At 45.7% G+C, this 20,258-nt stretch overlaps 9 non-coding genes across 9 annotated transcripts; all 9 read right to left on the bottom strand.

The window, feature by feature from the left end:
* Positions 1-314: 314 nt before the first annotated feature.
* On the bottom strand, positions 315-386 carry Trnat-agu (transfer RNA threonine (anticodon AGU)). Its single transcript has one exon. It is a non-coding gene; the product is annotated as a tRNA-Thr (tRNA).
* Positions 387-9,115: 8,729 nt separating this feature from the next.
* On the bottom strand, positions 9,116-9,187 carry Trnat-agu (transfer RNA threonine (anticodon AGU)). The gene has a single exon. It is a non-coding gene; the product is annotated as a tRNA-Thr (tRNA).
* A 1,444-nt stretch (positions 9,188-10,631) lies between these two features.
* Positions 10,632-10,703, bottom strand: Trnat-agu (transfer RNA threonine (anticodon AGU)). The gene has a single exon. It is a non-coding gene; the product is annotated as a tRNA-Thr (tRNA).
* Positions 10,704-12,177: 1,474 nt separating this feature from the next.
* On the bottom strand, positions 12,178-12,249 carry Trnat-agu (transfer RNA threonine (anticodon AGU)). The gene has a single exon. It is a non-coding gene; the product is annotated as a tRNA-Thr (tRNA).
* Positions 12,250-13,729: 1,480 nt separating this feature from the next.
* Trnat-agu (transfer RNA threonine (anticodon AGU)) lies at positions 13,730-13,801 on the bottom strand. Its single transcript has one exon. It is a non-coding gene; the product is annotated as a tRNA-Thr (tRNA).
* A 1,436-nt stretch (positions 13,802-15,237) lies between these two features.
* Trnat-agu (transfer RNA threonine (anticodon AGU)) lies at positions 15,238-15,309 on the bottom strand. Its single transcript has one exon. It is a non-coding gene; the product is annotated as a tRNA-Thr (tRNA).
* Positions 15,310-16,750: 1,441 nt separating this feature from the next.
* On the bottom strand, positions 16,751-16,822 carry Trnat-agu (transfer RNA threonine (anticodon AGU)). Its single transcript has one exon. It is a non-coding gene; the product is annotated as a tRNA-Thr (tRNA).
* A 1,459-nt stretch (positions 16,823-18,281) lies between these two features.
* Trnat-agu (transfer RNA threonine (anticodon AGU)) lies at positions 18,282-18,353 on the bottom strand. Its single transcript has one exon. It is a non-coding gene; the product is annotated as a tRNA-Thr (tRNA).
* A 1,439-nt stretch (positions 18,354-19,792) lies between these two features.
* Positions 19,793-19,864, bottom strand: Trnat-agu (transfer RNA threonine (anticodon AGU)). The gene has a single exon. It is a non-coding gene; the product is annotated as a tRNA-Thr (tRNA).
* Positions 19,865-20,258: the final 394 nt, after the last annotated feature.

The following is a 20,258-nucleotide window of genomic DNA, read 5'->3' as shown; positions in this document are numbered from 1 at the left end:
TACGATGTCCATTTGCTACTTCTGCAGAAGTGGCGACGACGATGACGACGACGACGACGACGACGACGACGACGACGACGACGACGACGACCGCGGAAGGCTCTGAGATATGTGAGAAATACATCTATAAAATATATTTCAGACTGTCCCATCCCACCTTATGCTGTACCGCTTTGGCAAATGCTTTATCTGCGCCATTCGCCTTAATCACATCTGAGAGTAATTCTTAATAAAACGCCTCTCGCTAATTGTTAGTCATCCCAGATACTGTTTGCTATAAGGCCACGACGCGCAACTGATATCCAAAATTCGTCTGCCTCCTGTGAGGATCGAACTCACGACCCCTGGTTTACTAGACCAGTGCTCTGCCACTGAGCTAAAGAGGCGCGGCCTAGCGGTACTTTTGCGTACTTCATCCTTACGGTCGTCTGGATCATCAGACTTCAGCTGACAACACTTCATATTACCGTCTAATATTTGCAGCTATGGCGACCCATTACTGCTTGGCTACACATCTGACACGTAAACGAAGTGCTCTCCAAATAACACCACTTGCATTTCAGAACATGTCTTTCACACATGTCTACAAAATCACCTTCACCTTCAAATACAGTTTCGTAGCGACTGACGGAGACGTAGGCAAAGTTTAAAGTTGCTATTTCCATTACATCACGTTAATCAGAAAAACGGTAAGTTACATCTGCAGAGGAACAAAATTCCGTTCCTCCCCACGTGGGGCTCGAACCCACGACCCTGGGATTAAGAGCCTTATGTTCTACCGACTGAGTTTGACGCGCTGCCTCGGTGAGTATATGCCGGTTAGCACGTCATACAGTACTCGTTTGGGTTGATTGGTCCCATACAGAACCTCCCCATGTTGCCTAATGTTTTCCTAACGTCACACTCGTCACGTAGTTCACTTTTATTTCATAATCATTTCTGAGAGGTAACAGAATTGCATGACAACCTGCAGAGCTAGTTTCGTCAAAATTAACACACATACTTGATGTGACTCATAAGCCGAACGAGTTACTTTCCGACGTTATTTTAGATGTGCAAGTGCCAGTCAAAAACACGCGGCGACGGCAATATGCAAACCAATTCGCTAGTTAACACCGGTCTTGTTGTGCGTGTTTTAAGCTGAAGAGCATCTCCAAGCAGAAAATGGTCAACAGCAACATTCACACGGTTTCGTACTGCTCAAGTGCTACACTAAAACGGTATGTTTGTTTTTCATATCTGGAAAAACACGACCGAGAGAGGAATCAAACACGCAATCTTCGGATACGAAGTCCGACGCCTTATCCATTAGGCCACACGGTCACTGACAAACAAGTGGAACTTATATACGACTCATCTCAAAACGCTCACACCACTGAGGAGTTGTGTTTTCGTTCTACACAGACGCTGCCCCTTGCTCTTTCCCACCCATTTGATACATTCAACCTGCTACGAGACCTACCAAATATAGACTGGGAAACTAAACCACACACTTTGTGCATTCGGAAATGTAAGGCAGGGCGTCCCTCGCCGCATTTGCTACGATGTCCATTTGCTACTTCTGCAGAAGTGGCGGCGGCGGCGACGACGACGACGACGACGACGACGACCGCGGAAGGCTCTGAGATATGTGAGAAATACATCTATAAAATATATTTCAGACTGTCCCATCCCACCTTATGCTGTACCGCTTTGGCAAATGCTTTATCTGCGCCATTCGCCTTAATCACATCTGAGAGTAATTCTTAATAAAACGCCTCTCGCTAATTGTTAGTCATCCCAGATACTGTTTGCTATAAGGCCACGACGCGCAACTGATATCCAAAATTCGTCTGCCTCCTGTGAGGATCGAACTCACGACCCCTGGTTTACTAGACCAGTGCTCTGCCACTTTTTTTTTTTTTTTTTTTTTTTTTTTTTTTCTTTTAGTGCCTCCCTTCTCCCCACACAGCCCATCCATTCGCTCTCCTTTTATGCCTTCTTCGGCGAGCTTCTATGCTATATCGACTGATTTTTTTTTTCAAATTTACTGTGACAGTTAGGGAAATGAAGTGATGTTTGGCTTCTTCGCCATGTGAGGCTTCTCCTCCGTAGAACTGAAGATTGAAAAATTAAGGCTTCTTGGGAATTAATAAATTGTCACTCTTGCTTCATACTGAAAAAATTAAACAAAAATAGAAAGTTTGTAACTGAGGAACACGTGCAAGAAGCTTCCACTGCATTGTGTGCAACGAAACCACCTTCCGATATTACCGAGATCCTGGAAAATCATCATAGATGAATGTAGTTGCTGGAGATATGGGGTTCATCCAGCAGTAAGTGTGAAGTCGCAGTGCCGTTTCGGGGTTCTGTCCGAGGCCTTCACGGCTACCGTAGCGGCCCTGGGGCACACGAAGTCCCCACCGTACTTCACCCTCAACAGCGATCCCCTACTTTGGCCTGTGACTACATTTTTCGTAGACGAGGGCTATTAAGATGTTTATCCAATCCCTTGTCTCTGAAACAGAATGTGTAACATGTTACCAAAAGTTTTTTTGTGGTCCCTGCGCGTACATATCTGATAATATTTTGCTCGTTCGTATAATTCGTATTCTAAAACACGGTCATTGCCGTGTTCAGATATAACGTAATGTACATAATTGCCAAACAACCACAACACAGCATTGGTTTTCTGGACAGGGAAGAAAACACCATCGGGGAAGAGTAATTTTTCAACATTGATCTCAGTACTAACAGTTCTGGCTATAAAGGCTACCCGCCGTTGGAGTCCCCTCCATATTTCGGCGTATCCGCCACAGAGAAAGCGGTGGATCAATGTGTCAACTGCGTCACATCGGGTGCACACAATCGTGTCACTAAGACCAATGGAGTGCAACTTTTCGTTAGTGGAAACTACGTTATTAACAACTCGGTACCAGGTTGCCTGAATGTCGGAAGACAGTTCACGATTACTAATATTTTTCCAAATTCTTTTCCAGTCTTTGTCGGGATATCTGCACTCCATTTTGTTGACATGTTCTTTCGTTGTTAAAAGTTCCATTAATTTCCTGCAATTCCTTGATTGTGGATTCGTGACAATACTGTCCATGTAGCTAATCTCTAAAAAGAACTGGCGAATATATTTCAATTTATAATGAATTCCGCCTATATTTATGGGTGGACGTAAATTTTCTGGCTGTAGGAGTCGATACAGCCTGGCTGTAATACTATGTGGATGTTTTTCTATAATTTGTAGGGTCCTCTTTATATATAACGCCGTAGTCTTCCGCCATATATCTGTTAAACCTAGGCCACCTTCAGCGGAAGGTAACGTAACTGTACCGACTGCTACTCTAAAAATATGCCCTGTCCATATAAATCGGCAAATGATACTCATTATACGTTTGGCAATGGGTTTCGAAACTGGCAATATTTGACCTATATATATAGCTTTTGATAAAATGGACCAATTAATTATTCTGATTCGTTGTTTAATGTTCAGATGTCTGGTCTGATTGAGTATTGTGGCTCCTCTGATTGTATCCAGTACTTTCTTCCAATTGTAGGTCATGGTCTGAAGCGGACATCGGTAAAAGGTGACACCCAGAGCGGTGTGACGATCGACGGAGCGTGCCCATTCCAAACGGACATCTTGAAGACCTTTAAGATTTAAAAACGAACTCTTCACCTCGTTAACCCTAGCGCCTGTAGCTTCACAAAAGATCTGAATATTCGTAGTTAATTTCTCTAAATCTTCGTTACTACGAATAACCACTCCAACGTCATCAGCATATGCATTGGTGACGTTGTTAACGCCAGATATCGTGATGCCCTCAAGATCGACATCGAGTCTCCTTAGTAAAGGCTCCAGTGCAACAACATACAGGAGCATTGACAAAGGACTTCCCTGCGGGACGCCGTTGCGAATTTCAATGGGTGGAGTGAAATGCCCATTTACAGACACTTGTGTTTGGATGCCTTCAACAATGTTAATTAAAACTTGCACAAAATGTTGACTAAAACCCACATAGTTCAACGTTCTGAACAAAAATAAGTGGTTGACCCTGTCAAAAGCCTTTGAGAAGTCGATAAAGGCAAGGCCTCCTGGTGAGGATGACGTTGCAAAAATTGCAGAGACATCCCTATATTCACAAACAGTTTTAAAAATATTCCGCCCCGAGAGACAGGTTTGGTGGTCACCTATGATCTTCTCCATTAGAGGTCTCAGTCTTTCCTTCAGTACACGTGCAATTATTTTATAATCCGAGTTCATCAAACATATTGGTCTCAATTGATTGAGATCTTTAACTGTCGCGTTCCTTCCCTTTGGTATTAGCACAGTTACGCTTTCTTTGAACTCGCGTGGAACAGTAACACCTTGCAACACTTCATTTATCACTTCTGTGAATTGATTACCGATGAGAGGCCAAAATTTACAATAAAACTCTACAGGCAAGCCATCAGGCCCTGGGGACTTACGGGTAGGCGAATATTTAAGTATATCAAACACCTCCTCACATGTGATCGCAGTGGTAAGGGACACATTGTCCTCGTCATTGATAACGTTGTCGATACCTGTAGTTCGTAGCAAATCGTTCGCACAGTCTAGATTATACCGGGTATCAGTATATAACGTACGATAAAATCCATAAACTGCATTTAAAATGTCAGAGTGTTCCGTCAGCACCCGGTTATCGCCCACTCTAAGACAAGCAATAAACGCTCGTCTTCTATTTCTTTCATGTTCGAGTAAGTGGTACAGCGATGCGTTTTCGTCCTCCACCGTTGTTGGGACACGAGATTTAATTTTTAAACCCTCCAGCTGTTGTCGCTTGAGACTTATGAGGTGAGCCTTGATCTTCTTTATTTCAATGAAAACCTCATCAGTCACCTGCTGAGCTGATAGTTCCCTTAAGCATGTATAGTAAAATTCAACGGTATTGCGAGACCACATCGCTCGCTCCCTCCCGTAAGCTATTAGGGATGATCTCAGTTTCTTTTTAGCACATGAGGTCCACCACGCAAGGCGAGAGCTGTATTTATGGCGCATACGTAGAGCAGCCTGCCATACCTCCGCTACTGTTCTTGATAGGGCACCCTCGAACAACATATGGGTATTCAGCTTCCATAAGGGGCGACCCCAATACGTTCCTTGCTTCTGAAACCGAATGCTGCATTTCACTGCGAGATGGTCCGAAAAGGTAGTGGGAATTACTTCGATACTACTGATTTTATTTTCCAGGTTTGCTGTGACGTATATTCTGTCTATTCTGCTTTGCGAGCGACTACTGATGTACGTAAATTTGACTAACGTGGGGTATTTGCTTTCCCACACGTCTGTCCACTTCATGTTTGTCACCAAAGCCGCCAGTTCCCTGGAGAAGTTAAAATTTGGTCGCTGATCCTTTTTGTGAAGTACACAATTAAAGTCACCACCGATTAAAGCTTCCGCCGGATTCCCCTTAAGTAAATAGACCATATCGTTCTTAAAAAAATTAGCCCTATCATCTCTAGCGTTGTTACCAGAGGGGACATATACATTTAAAACAGTAGTAGTAAAAATTTTACAACTGATGCCCCTCCCATTTTCTAACAGACAGATATCCTTCACATCAATACCATCTTTGACAAGGATCGCAGTCCCACATGTGGCTTCCGGTGCAATATTTAAAATCTCTTGAAAACCTGGGACATAAAAGTTGTGGACATTAAATTCCTGTAAGAGGGCTATATCAGTATCCGACTGGTAAAGGAAATCTTTTAAAGAAGCGACTTTCGTTTCACTGCGAATCCGATTTATATTGATCGTGGTCACATTATATGTCAGTTCCGTTGGCATAGGTGCAGGTAAAAGAAATTGGCTAATGAAGTATACCCCATGCAGAGTCACGTCTGTACCATTCCATTCTATCTGTCAGAAAGAAAAATAGACATTAAAAAAAAAAATTAAATGCCACTAGCATGTGTCAGGTCCATCTCCATTCCGTGGTCGGTGCGATCTTCTTGGGCATCGGCCCAATCAAGTCCTTTTCCTGAGATAGTTCGGTCTAAATCCATAGTATTGCCGGTCTGCAAACCTGCGACGCCAAGCGGTGCGCGAGGTTGTTGTTGAAGATCATCTGCATCGGCACGACTCATCTCCGCTTCAGTACACTCGTTAACTCGTGCTACTGGGCATTGTTCTCGTAGTCGTTCATTATCCCTTAAATGTTTTAACTTTTCCCGCAATGCAGGAGCTAAACTCTCTGCTGCTTTGTGTGCCAATCTCCTCTTCTTGCCTTTCTTCGAAGATCTCTTCGGCGATCTAACAGGAGATGAAGTTTGCGACCTGTCAGGAGAAGTACCGGATGATACGTCTGACGTCGCCTGTTCCTTTTTTCGGACAAAAGTCCGCGTATCGCATTCCACAACGGCAGAAGGAGGCGCATCTTTTTCCATGGCTCCCACTGGTAGCAACCCAGTCTCCAATTCTACACTATCGCTCGTTGTGGTTTCCTTGACGCAAGTGTCTTCTGTGGGCGCCAACGTGAAACCAATGTCCAGATTGCTATCTTCGTTCATAGTTCCCGCAGAGTGGATGCCTGGAGCGTCCACTCCTCGGAAGCTAGTGGCAATATCCTCACGTTGGTGGGAATCCTGACGACGCAAGGAAACCTCCGTTGCGGGTATTTGGGGATCTTCGGCCGAGTCCGCGGAAGAACGAGCAACCACAGTGGGAGAGTTGGAAAAAATTGGCGTCGGCATAGATTCGAGGGGCGCGGAGCTGATCGGCAGACCATCCGCAAATCTAGAGCTTGAAGCCGGAGTTTCATCGACAACCGCCCGCGAGGCAGCAGGCTCCCCGCGCACAGGCGGCACCGACTCGCCTCGGCTGCGGAAGTCAGCAGCGGCAGCGTATGACAACTTCATGCCAACAACAGGGCCGGAACTCTGCATCTCGTCACGCGGTAACTGCGGAACACGCCTCCGTGAACATTCTGCACGAATGTGTTCCGTGGAATTGCATAAAGCGCAAGTCCGCGGTTGCCCATCATAGATAATCAAAGCACGATACCCACAAATATTAAGATAAGAGGGGACATGCTTCTGTAATTCAATCTTAATTTGCCTTACGCCGTTCAAGACAGGAAACATATGAGCTTCAGACCACCTTTCTGCCACATTGGAAATAATTCTGCCATAAGGCCGAAGGGCAACATTAAGTTCTTCGGGCGGAATTTCAAAAGGGAGCTCAAACACTCTGATCGTACGAATCCCGTACCCAGCATGACTAACAGCAACGTCACTCACATTCCCATCAGAATGATTAAACTTCACGCTACCTCCGCAACGATCCACAATGGAACTACATAATTCTGGACTTTTCATCTTCAGATACACAGCATTTGTCACAAACGAGAGATAAACGCCGACAACATCATCACCGTTAATCAATACTTTTTCGATAAACCATGCTTTAATTTCAAATGCTTTAGGTCGAACGAAATTTCGATCGAAAGTAAACTTGATTGTGTCTTTCCTCAAATAATTCGACCTATTCATTCTAGAACTTCATGAATACAAGTGCAACACGAATAGCGGCTTAGCAGCACCACTAACCTCAAACGCAGCGACTCAGCCTGTGTTTACTACAGCCAGACGTCCAGCTCCGCCACACGTCCGTCCCGCTCGGCGGCTGACTCGCAACTGCCACTGAGCTAAAGAGGCGCGGCCTAGCGGTACTTTTGCGTACTTCATCCTTACGGTCGTCTGGATCATCAGACTTCAGCTGACAACACTTCATATTACCGTCTAATATTTGCAGCTATGGCGACCCATTACTGCTTGGCTACACATCTGACACGTAAACGAAGTGCTCTCCAAATAACACCACTTGCATTTCAGAACATGTCTTTCACACATGTCTACAAAATCACCTTCACCTTCAAATACAGTTTCGTAGCGACTGACGGAGACGTAGGCAAAGTTTAAAGTTGCTATTTCCATTACATCACGTTAATCAGAAAAGCGGTAAGTTACATCTGCAGAGGAACAAAATTCCGTTCCTCCCCACTTGGGGCTATAACCCACGACCCTGGGATTAAGAGCCTTATGTTCTACCGACTGAGCTAGCCGCGCTGCCTCGGTGAGTATATGCCGGTTAGCACGTCACACAATACTCGTTTGGGTTGATTGGTCCCATACAGAACCTCCCCATGTTGCCTAATGTTTTCCTAACGTCACACTCGTCACGTAGTTCACTTTTATTTCATAAACATTTCTGAGAGGTAACAGAATTGCATGACAACCTGCAGAGCTAGTTTCGTCAAAATTAACACACATACTTGATGTGACTCATAAGCCGAACGAGTTACTTTCCGACGTTATTTTAGATGTGCAAGTGCCAGTCAAAAACACGCGGCGACGGCAATATGCAAACCAATTCGCTAGTTAACACCGGTCTTGTTGTGCGTGTTTTAAGCTGAAGAGCATCTCCAAGCAGAAAATGGTCAACAGCAACATTCACACGGTTTCGTACTGCTCAAGTGCTACACTAAAACGGTATGTTTCTTTTTCAGATCTGGAAAAACACGACCGAGAGAGGAAGCAAACACGCAATCTTTGGATACGAAGTCCGACGCCTTATCCATTAGGCCACACGGTCACTGACAAACAAGTGGAACTTATATACGACTCATCTCAAAACGCTCACACCACTGAGGAGTTGTGTTTTCGTTCTACACAGACGCTGCCCCTTGCTCTTTCCCACCCATTTGATACATTCAACCTGCTACGAGACCTACCAAATATAGACTCGGAAACTAAACCACACACTTTGTGCATTCGGAAATGTAAGGCAGGGCGTCCCTCGCCGCATTTGCTACGATGTCCATTTGCTACTTCTGCAGAAGTGGCGACGACGACGACGACAACCGCGGAAGGCTCTGAGATATGTGACAAATACATCTATAAAATATATTTCAGACTGTCCCATCCCACCTTATGCTGTACCGCTTTGGCAAATGCTTTATCTGCGCCATTCGCCTTAATCACATCTGAGAGTAATTCTTAATAAAACGCCTCTCGCTAATTGTTAGTCATCCCAGATACTGTTTGCTATAAGGCCACGACGCGCAACTGATATCCAAAATTCGTCTGCCTCCTGTGAGGATCGAACTCACGACCCCTGGTTTACTAGACCAGTGCTCTGCCACTGAGCTAAAGAGGCGCGGCCTAGCGGTACTTTTGCGTACTTCATCCTTACGGTCGTCTGGATCATCAGACTTCAGCTGACAACACTTCATATTACCGTCTAATATTTGCAGCTATGGCGACCCATTACTGCTTGGCTACACATCTGACACGTAAAGGAAGTGCTCTCCAAATAACACCACTTGCATTTCAGAACATGTCTTTCACACATGTCTACAAAATCACCTTCACCTTCAAATACAGTTTCCTTGCGACTGACGGAGACGTAGGCAAAGTTTAAAGTTGCTATTTCCATTACATCACGTTAATCAGAAAAACGGTAAGTTACATCTGCAGAGGAACAAAATTCCGTTCCTCCCCACTTGGGGCTCGAACCCACGACCCTGGGATTAAGAGCCTTATGTTCTACCGACAGAGCTAGCCGCGCTGCCTCGGTGAGTATATGCCGGTTAGCACGTCACACAATACTCGTTTGGGTTGATTGGTCCCATACAGAACCTCCCCATGTTGCCTAATGTTTTCCTAACGTCACACTCGTCACGTAGTTCACTTTTATTTCATAAACATTTCTGAGAGGTAACAGAATTGCATGACAACCTGCAAAGCTAGTTTCGTCAAAATTAACACACATACTTGATGTGACTCATAAGCCGAACGAGTTACTTTCCGACGTTATTTTAGATGTGCAAGTGCCAGTCAAAAACACGCGGCGACGGCAATATGCAAACCAATTCGCTAGTTAACACCGGTCTTGTTGTGCGTGTTTTAAGCTGAAGGGCATCTCCAAGCAGAAAATGGTCAACAGCAACATTCACACGGTTTCGTACTGCTCAAGTGCTACACTAAAACGGTATGTTTCTTTTTCAGATCTGGAAAAACACGACCGAGAGAGGAAGCAAACAGGCAATCTTCGGATACGAAGTCCGACGCCTTATCCATTAGGCCACACGGTCACTGACAAACAAGTGGAACTTATATACGACTCATCTCAAAACGCTCACACCACTGAGGAGTTGTGTTTTCGTTCTACACAGACGCTGCCCCTTGCTCTTTCCCACCCATTTGATACATTCAACCTGCTACGAGACCTACCAAATATAGACTGGGAAACTAAACCACACACTTTGTGCATTCGGAAATGTAAGGCAGGGCGTCCCTCGCCGCATTTGCTACGATGTCCATTTGCTACTTCTGCAGAAGTAGCGGCGGCGGCGGCGACGACGACGACGACGACAACCGCGGAAGGCTCTGAGATATGTGAGAAATACATCTATAAAATATTTTTCAGACTGTCCCATCCCACCTTATGCTGTACCGCTTTGGCAAATGCTTTATCTGCGCCATTCGCCTTAATCACATCTGAGAGTAATTCTTAATAAAACGCCTCTCGCTAATTGTTAGTCATCCCAGATACTGTTTGCTATAAGGCCACGACGCGCAACTGATATCCAAAATTCATCTGCCTCCTGTGAGGATCGAACTCACGACCCCTGGTTTACTAGACCAGTGCTCTGCCACTGAGCTAAAGAGGCGCGGCCTAGCGGTACTTTTGCGTACTTCATCCTTACGGTCGTCTGGATCATCAGACTTCAGCTGACAACACTTCATATTACCGTCTAATATTTGCAGCTATGGCGACCCATCACTGCTTGGCTACACATCTGACACGTAAACGAAGTGCTCTCCAAATAACACCACTTGCATTTCAGAACATGTGTTTCACACATGTCTACAAAATCACCTTCACCTTCAAATACAGTTTCGTAGCGACTGACGGAGACGTAGGCAAAGTTTAAAGTTGCTATTTCCATTACATCACGTTAATCAGAAAAACGGTAAGTTACATCTGCAGAGGAACAAAATTCCGTTCCTCCCCACGTGGGGCTCGAACCCACGACCCTGGGATTAAGAGCCTTATGTTCTACCGACTGAGCTAGCCGCGCTGCCTCGGTGAGTATATGCCGGTTAGCACGTCACACAGTACTCGTTTGGGTTGATTGGTCCCATACAGAACCTCCCCATGTTGCCTAATGTTTTCCTAACGTCACACTCGTCACGTAGTTCACTTTTATTTCATAATCATTTCTGAGAGGTAACAGAATTGCATGACAACCTGCAGAGCTAGTTTCGTCAAAATTAACACACATACTTGATGTGACTCATAAGCCGAACGAGTTACTTTCCGACGTTATTTTAGATGTGCAAGTGCCAGTCAAAAACACGCGGCGACGGCAATATGCAAACCAATTCGCTAGTTAACACCGGTCTTGTTGTGCGTGTTTCAAGCTCAAGAGCATCTCCAAGCAGAAAATGGTCAACAGCAACGTTCACACGGTTTCGTACTGCTCAAGTGCTACACTAAAACGGTATGTTTCTTTTTCAGATCTGGAAAAACACGACCGAGAGAGGAATCAAACACGCAATCTTCGGATACGAGGTCCGACGCCTTATCCATTAGGCCACACGGTCACTGACAAACAAGTGGAACTTATATACGACTCATCTCAAAACGCTCACACCACTGAGGAGTTGTGTTTTCGTTCTACACAGACGCTGCCCCTTGCTCTTTCCCACCCATTTGATACATTCAACCTGCTACGAGACCTACCAAATATAGACTGGGAAACTAAACCACACACTTTGTGCATTCGGAAATGTAAGGCAGGGCGTCCCTCGCCGCATTTGCTACGATGTCCATTTGCTACTTCTGCAGAAGTGGCGGCGGCGGCGACGACGACGACGACGACGACGACGACGACGACGACGACGTAGACGACGACGACCGCGGAAGGCTCTGAGATATGTGAGAAATACATCTATAAAATATATTTCAGACTGTCCCATCCCACCTTATGCTGTACCGCTTTGGCAAATGCTTTATCTGCGCCATTCGCCTTAATCACATCTGAGAGTAATTCTTAATAAAACGCCTCTCGCTAATTGTTAGTCATCCCAGATACTGTTTGCTATAAGGCCACGACGCGCAACTGATATCCAAAATTCGTCTGCCTCCTGTGAGGATCGAACTCACGACCCCTGGTTTACTAGACCAGTGCTCTGCCACTGAGCTAAAGAGGCGCGGCCTAGCGGTACTTTTGCGTACTTCATCCTTACGGTCGTCTGGATCATCAGACTTCAGCTGACAACACTTCATATTACCGTCTAATATTTGCAGCTATGGCGACCCATTACTGCTTGGCTACACATCTGACACGTAAACGAAGTGCTCTCCAAATAACACCACTTGCATTTCAGAACATGTCTTTCACACATGTCTACAAAATCACCTTCACCTTCAAATACAGTTTCCTTGCGACTGACGGAGACGTAGGCAAAGTTTAAAGTTGCTATTTCCATTACACCACGTTAATCAGAAAAACGGTAAGTTACATCTGCAGAGGAACAATATTCCGTTCTTCCCCACGTGGGGCTCGAACCCACGACCCTGGGATTAAGAGCCTTATGTTCTACCGACTGAGCTAGCCGCGCTGCCTCGGTGAGTATATGCCGGTTAGCACGTCACACAGTACTCGTTTGGGTTGATTGGTCCCATACAGAACCTCCCCATGTTGCCTAATGTTTTCCTAACGTCACACTCGTCACGTAGTTCACTTTTATTTCATAATCATTTCTGAGAGGTAACAGAATTGCATGACAACCTGCAGAGCTAGTTTCGTCAAAATTAACACACATACTTGATGTGACTCATAAGCCGAACGAGTTACTTTCCGACGTTATTTTAGATGTGCAAGTGCCAGTCAAAAACACGCGGCGACGGCAATATGCAAACCAATTCGCTAGTTAACACCGGTCTTGTTGTGCGTGTTTCAAGCTCAAGAGCATCTCCAAGCAGAAAATGGTCAACAGCAACGTTCACACGGTTTCGTACTGCTCAAGTGCTACACTAAAACGGTATGTTTCTTTTTCAGATCTGGAAAAACACGACCGAGAGAGGAATCAAACACGCAATCTTCGGATACGAAGTCCGACGCCTTATCCATTAGGCCACACGGTCACTGACAAACAAGTGGAACTTATATACGACTCATCTCAAAACGCTCACACCACTGAGGAGTTGTGTTTTCGTTCTACACAGACGCTGCCCCTTGCTCTTTCCCACCCATTTGATACATTCAACCTGCTACGAGACCTACCAAATATAGACTGGGAAACTAAACCACACACTTTGTGCATTCGGAAATGTAAGGCAGGGCGTCCCTCGCCGCATTTGCTACGATGTCCATTTGCTACTTCTGCAGAAGTGGCGGCGGCGGCGACGACGACGACGACGACGACGACGACGACGACGACGACGACGACGTAGACGACGACGACCGCGGAAGGCTCTGAGATATGTGAGAAATACATCTATAAAATATATTTCAGACTGTCCCATCCCACCTTATGCTGTACCGCTTTGGCAAATGCTTTATCTGCGCCATTCGCCTTAATCACATCTGAGAGTAATTCTTAATAAAACGCCTCTCGCTAATTGTTAGTCATCCCAGATACTGTTTGCTATAAGGCCACGACGCGCAACTGATATCCAAAATTCGTCTGCCTCCTGTGAGGATCGAACTCACGACCCCTGGTTTACTAGACCAGTGCTCTGCCACTGAGCTAAAGAGGCGCGGCCTAGCGGTACTTTTGCGTACTTCATCCTTACGGTCGTCTGGATCATCAGACTTCAGCTGACAACACTTCATATTACCGTCTAATATTTGCAGCTATGGCGACCCATTACTGCTTGGCTACACATCTGACACGTAAACGAAGTGCTCTCCAAATAACACCACTTGCATTTCAGAACATGTCTTTCACACATGTCTACAAAATCACCTTCACCTTCAAATACAGTTTCCTTGCGACTGACGGAGACGTAGGCAAAGTTTAAAGTTGCTATTTCCATTACACCACGCTAATCAGAAAAACGGTAAGTTACATCTGCAGAGGAAAAAAATTCCGTTCTTCCCCACGTGGGGCTCGAACCCACGACCCTGGGATTAAGAGCCTTATGTTCTACCGACAGAGCTAGCCGCGCTGCCTCGGTGAGTATATGCCGGTTAGCACGTCACACAGTACTCGTTTGGGTTGATTGGTCCCATACAGAACCTCCCCATGTTGCCTAATGTTTTCCTAACGTCACACTCGTCACGTAGTTCACTTTTATTTCATAATCATTTCTGAGAGGTAACAGAATTGCATGACAACCTGCAGAGCTAGTTTCGTCAAAATTAACACACATACTTGATGTGACTCATAAGCCGAACGAGTTACTTTCCGACGTTATTTTAGATGTGCAAGTGCCAGTCAAAAACACGCGGCGACGGCAATATGCAAACCAATTCGCTAGTTAACACCGGTCTTGTTGTGCGTGTTTCAAGCTCAAGAGCATCTCCAAGCAGAAAATGGTCAACAGCAACGTTCACACGGTTTCGTACTGCTCAAGTGCTACACTAAAACGGTATGTTTCTTTTTCAGATCTGGAAAAACACGACCGAGAGAGGAATCAAACACGCAATCTTCGGATACGAAGTCCGACGCCTTATCCATTAGGCCACACGGTCACTGACAAACAAGTGGAACGACTCATCTCAAAACGCTCACACCACTGAGGAGTTGTGTTTTCGTTCTACACAGACGCTGCCCCTTGCTCTTTCCCACCCATTTGATACATTCAACCTGCTACGAGACCTACCAAATATAGGCTGGGAAACTAAACCACACACTTTGTGCATTCGGAAATGTAAGGCAGGGCGTCCCTCGCCGCATTTGCTACGATGTCCATTTGCTACTTCTGCAGAAGTGGCGGCGGCGGCGACGACGACGACGACGACGACGACCGCGGAAGGCTCTGAGATATGTGAGAAATACATCTATAAAATATATTTCAGACTGTCCCATCCCACCTTATGCTGTACCGCTTTGGCAAATGCTTTATCTGCGCCATTCGCCTTAATCACATCTGAGAGTAATTCTTAATAAAACGCCTCTCGCTAATTGTTAGTCATCCCAGATACTGTTTGCTATAAAGCCACGACGCGCAACTGATATCCAAAATTCGTCTGCCTCCTGTGAGGATCGAACTCACGACCCCTGGTTTACTAGACCAGTGCTCTGCCACTGAGCTGAAGAGGCGCGGCCTAGCGGTACTTTTGCGTACTTCATCCTTACGGTCGTCTGGATCATCAGACTTCAGCTGACAACACTTCATATTACCGTCTAATATTTGCAGCTATGGCGACCCATTACTGCTTGGCTACACATCTGACACGTAAACGAAGTGCTCTCCAAATAACACCACTTGCATTTCAGAACATGTCTTTCACACATGTCTACAAAATCACCTTCACCTTCAAATACAGTTTCCTTGCGACTGACGGAGACGTAGGCAAGGTTTAAAGTTGCTATTTCCATTACATCACGTTAATCAGAAAAACGGTAAGTTACATCTGCAGAGGAACAAAATTCCGTTCCTCCCCACGTGGGGCTCGAACCCACGACCCTGGGATTAAGAGCCTTATGTTCTACCGACTGAGCTAGCCGCGCTGCCTCGGTGAGTATATGCCGGTTAGCACGTCACACAGTACTCGTTTGGGTTGATTGGTCCCATACAGAACCTCCCCATGTTGCCTAATGTTTTCCTAACGTCACACTCGTCACGTAGTTCACTTTTATTTCATAATCATTTCTGAGAGGTAACAGAATTGCATGACAACCTGCAGAGCTAGTTTCGTCAAAATTAACACACATACTTGATGTGACTCATAAGCCGAACGAGTTACTTTCCGACGTTATTTTATATGTGCAAGTGCCAGTCAAAAACACGCGGCGACGGCAATATGCAAACCAATTCGCTAGTTAACACCGGTCTTGTTGTGCGTGTTTCAAGCTCAAGAGCATCTCCAAGCAGAAAATGGTCAACACCAACGTTCACACGGTTTCGTACTGCTTAAGTGCTACACTAAAACGGTATGTTTCTTTTTCAGATCTGGAAAAACACGACCGAGAGAGGAATCAAACACGCAATCTTCGGATACGAAGTCCGACGCCTTATCCATTAGGCCACACGGTCACTGACAAACAAGTGGAACTTATATACGAGTCATCTCAAAACGCTCACACCACTGAGGAGTTGTGTTTTCGTTCTACACAGACGCTGCCCCTTGCTCTTTCCCACCCATTTGATACATTCAACCTGCTACGAGACCTACCAAATACAGACTGGGAAACTAAACCACACACTTTGTGCATTCAGAAATGTAAGGCAGGGCGTCCCTCGCCGCATTTGCTACGATGTCCATTTGCTACTTCTGCAGAAGTGGCGACGACGACGACGACGACGACGACGACAACCGCGGAAGGCTCTGAGATATGTGAGAAATACATCTATAAAATATATTTCAGACTCTCCCATCCCACCTTATGCTGTACCGCTTTGGCAAATGCTTTATCTGCGCCATTCGCCTTAATCACATCTGAGAGTAATTCTTAATAAAACGCCTCTCGCTAATTGTTAGTCATCCCAGATACTGTTTGCTATAAGGCCACGACGCGCAACTGATATCCAAAATTCATCTGCCTCCTGTGAGGATCGAACTCACGACCCCTGGTTTACTAGACCAGTGCTCTGCCACTGAGCTAAAAAGGCGCGGCCTAGCGGTACTTTTGCGTACTTCATCCTTACGGTCGTCTGGATCATCAGACTTCAGCTGACAACACTTCATATTACCGTCTAATATTTGCAGCTATGGCGACCCATTACTGCTTGGCTACACATCCGACACGTAAAGGAAGTGCTCTCCAAATAACACCACTTGCATTTCAGAACATGTCTTTCACACATGTCTACAAAATCACCTTCACCTTCAAATACTGTTTCCTTGCGACTGACGGAGACGTAGGCAAAGTTTAAAGTTGCTATTTCCATTACATCACGTTAATCAGAAAAACGGTAAGTTACATCTGCAGAGGAACAAAATTCCGTTCCTCCCCACGTGGGGCTCGAACCCACGACCCTGGGATTAAGAGCCTTATGTTCTACCGACTGAGCTGGCCGCGCTGCCTCGGTGAGCATATGCCGGTTAGCACGTCACACAGTACTCGTTTGGGTTGATTGGTCCCATACAGAACCTCCCCATGTTGCCTAATGTTTTCCTAACGTCACACGCGTCACGTAGTTCACTTTTATTTCATAATCATTTCTGAGAGGTAACAGAATTGCATGACAACCTGCAGAGCTAGTTTCGTCAAAATTAACACACATACTTGATGTGACTCATAAGCCGAACGAGTTACTTTCCGACGTTATTTTATATGTGCAAGTGCCAGTCAAAAACACGCTGCGACGGCAATATGCAAACCAATTCGCTAGTTAACACCGGTCTTGTTGTGCGTGTTTCAAGCTCAAGAGCATCTCCAAGCAGAAAATGGTCAACAGCAACGTTCACACGGTTTCGTACTGCTCAAGTGCTACACTAAAACGGTATGTTTCTTTTTCAGATCTGGAAAAACACGACCGAGAGAGGAATCAAACACGCAATCTTCGGATACGAAGTCCGACGCCTTATCCATTAGGCCACACGGTCACTGACAAACAAGTGGAACTTATATACGACTCATCTCAAAACGCTCACACCACTGAGGAGTTGTGTTTTCGTTCTACACAGACGCTGCCCCTTGCTCTTTCCCACCCATTTGATACATTCAACCTGCTACGAGACCTACCAAATATAGACTGGGAAACTAAACCACACACTTTGTGCATTCGGAAATGTAAGGCAGGGCGTCCCTCGCCGCATTTGCTACGATGTCCATTTGCTACTTCTGCAGAAGTGGCGGCGGCGACGACGACGACGACGACGACGACGACGACGACGACGACGACCGCGGAAGGCTCTGAGATATGTGAGAAATACATCTATAAAATATATTTCAGACTGTCCCATCCCACCTTATGCTGTACCGCTTTGGCAAATGCTTTATCTGCGCCATTCGCCTTAATCACATCTGAGAGTAATTCTTAATAAAACGCCTCTCGCTAATTGTTAGTGATCCCAGATACTGTTTGCTATAAGGCCACGACGCGCAACTGATATCCAAAATTCGTCTGCCTCCTGTGAGGATCGAACTCACGACCCCTGGTTTACTAGACCAGTGCTCTGCCACTGAGCTAAAGAGGCGCGGCCTAGCGGTACTTTTGCGTACTTCATCCTTACAGTCGTCTGGATCATCAGACTTCAGCTGACAACACTTCATATTACCGTCTAATATTTGCAGCTATGGCGACCCATTACTGCTTGGCTACACATCTGACACGTAAACGAAGTGCTCTCCAAATAACACCACTTGCATTTCAGAACATGTCTTTCACACATGTCTACAAAATCACCTTCACCTTCAAATACAGTTTCCTTGCGACTGACGGAGACGTAGGCAAAGTTTAAAGTTGCTATTTCCATTACACCACGTTAATCAGAAAAACGGTAAGTTACATCTGCAGAGGAACAAAATTCCGTTCTTCCCCACGTGGGGCTCGAACCCACGACCCTGGGATTAAGAGCCTTATGTTCTACCGACTGAGCTAGCCGCGCTGCCTCGGTGAGTATATGCCGGTTAGCACGTCACACAGTACTCGTTTGGGTTGATTGGTCCCATACAGAACCTCCCCATGTTGCCTAATGTTTTCCTAACGTCACACTCGTCACGTAGTTCACTTTTATTTCATAATCATTTCTGAGAGGTAACAGAATTGCATGACAACCTGCAGAGCTAGTTTCGTCAAAATTAACACACATACTTGATGTGACTCATAAGCCGAACGAGTTACTTTCCGACGTTATTTTAGATGTGCAAGTGCCAGTCAAAAACACGCGGCGACGGCAATATGCAAACCAATTCGCTAGTTAACACCGGTCTTGTTGTGCGTGTTTCAAGCTCAAGAGCATCTCCAAGCAGAAAATGGTCAACAGCAACGTTCACACGGTTTCGTACTGCTCAAGTGCTACACTAAAACGGTATGTTTCTTTTTCAGATCTGGAAAAACACGACCGAGAGAGGAATCAAACACGCAATCTTCGGATACGAAGTCCGACGCCTTATCCATTAGGCCACACGGTCACTGACAAACAAGTGGAACGACTCATCTCAAAACGCTCACACCACTGAGGAGTTGTGTTTTCGTTCTACACAGACGCTGCCCCTTGCTCTTTCCCACCCATTTGATACATTCAACCTGCTACGAGACCTACCAAATATAGGCTGGGAAACTAAACCACACACTTTGTGCATTCGGAAATGTAAGGCAGGGCGTCCCTCGCCGCATTTGCTACGATGTCCATTTGCTACTTCTGCAGAAGTGGCGGCGGCGGCGACGACGACGACGACGACGACGACGACCGCGGAAGGCTCTGAGATATGTGAGAAATACATCTATAAAATATATTTCAGACTGTCCCATCCCACCTTATGCTGTACCGCTTTGGCAAATGCTTTATCTGCGCCATTCGCCTTAATCACATCTGAGAGTAATTCTTAATAAAACGCCTCTCGCTAATTGTTAGTCATCCCAGATACTGTTTGCTATAAAGCCACGACGCGCAACTGATATCCAAAATTCGTCTGCCTCCTGTGAGGATCGAACTCACGACCCCTGGTTTACTAGACCAGTGCTCTGCCACTGAGCTGAAGAGGCGCGGCCTAGCGGTACTTTTGCGTACTTCATCCTTACGGTCGTCTGGATCATCAGACTTCAGCTGACAACACTTCATATTACCGTCTAATATTTGCAGCTATGGCGACCCATTACTGCTTGGCTACACATCTGACACGTAAACGAAGTGCTCTCCAAATAACACCACTTGCATTTCAGAACATGTCTTTCACACATGTCTACAAAATCACCTTCACCTTCAAATACAGTTTCCTTGCGACTGACGGAGACGTAGGCAAGGTTTAAAGTTGCTATTTCCATTACATCACGTTAATCAGAAAAACGGTAAGTTACATCTGCAGAGGAACAAAATTCCGTTCCTCCCCACGTGGGGCTCGAACCCACGACCCTGGGATTAAGAGCCTTATGTTCTACC

Source organism: Schistocerca gregaria, chromosome 4 (genome assembly GCF_023897955.1).
Source record: "Schistocerca gregaria isolate iqSchGreg1 chromosome 4, iqSchGreg1.2, whole genome shotgun sequence".
NCBI lineage: Eukaryota > Metazoa > Arthropoda > Insecta > Orthoptera > Acrididae > Schistocerca > Schistocerca gregaria.
The sequence above is the reverse complement of the archived record's forward strand: the minus strand, read 5'-3'. Positions and strand labels throughout refer to the sequence as shown.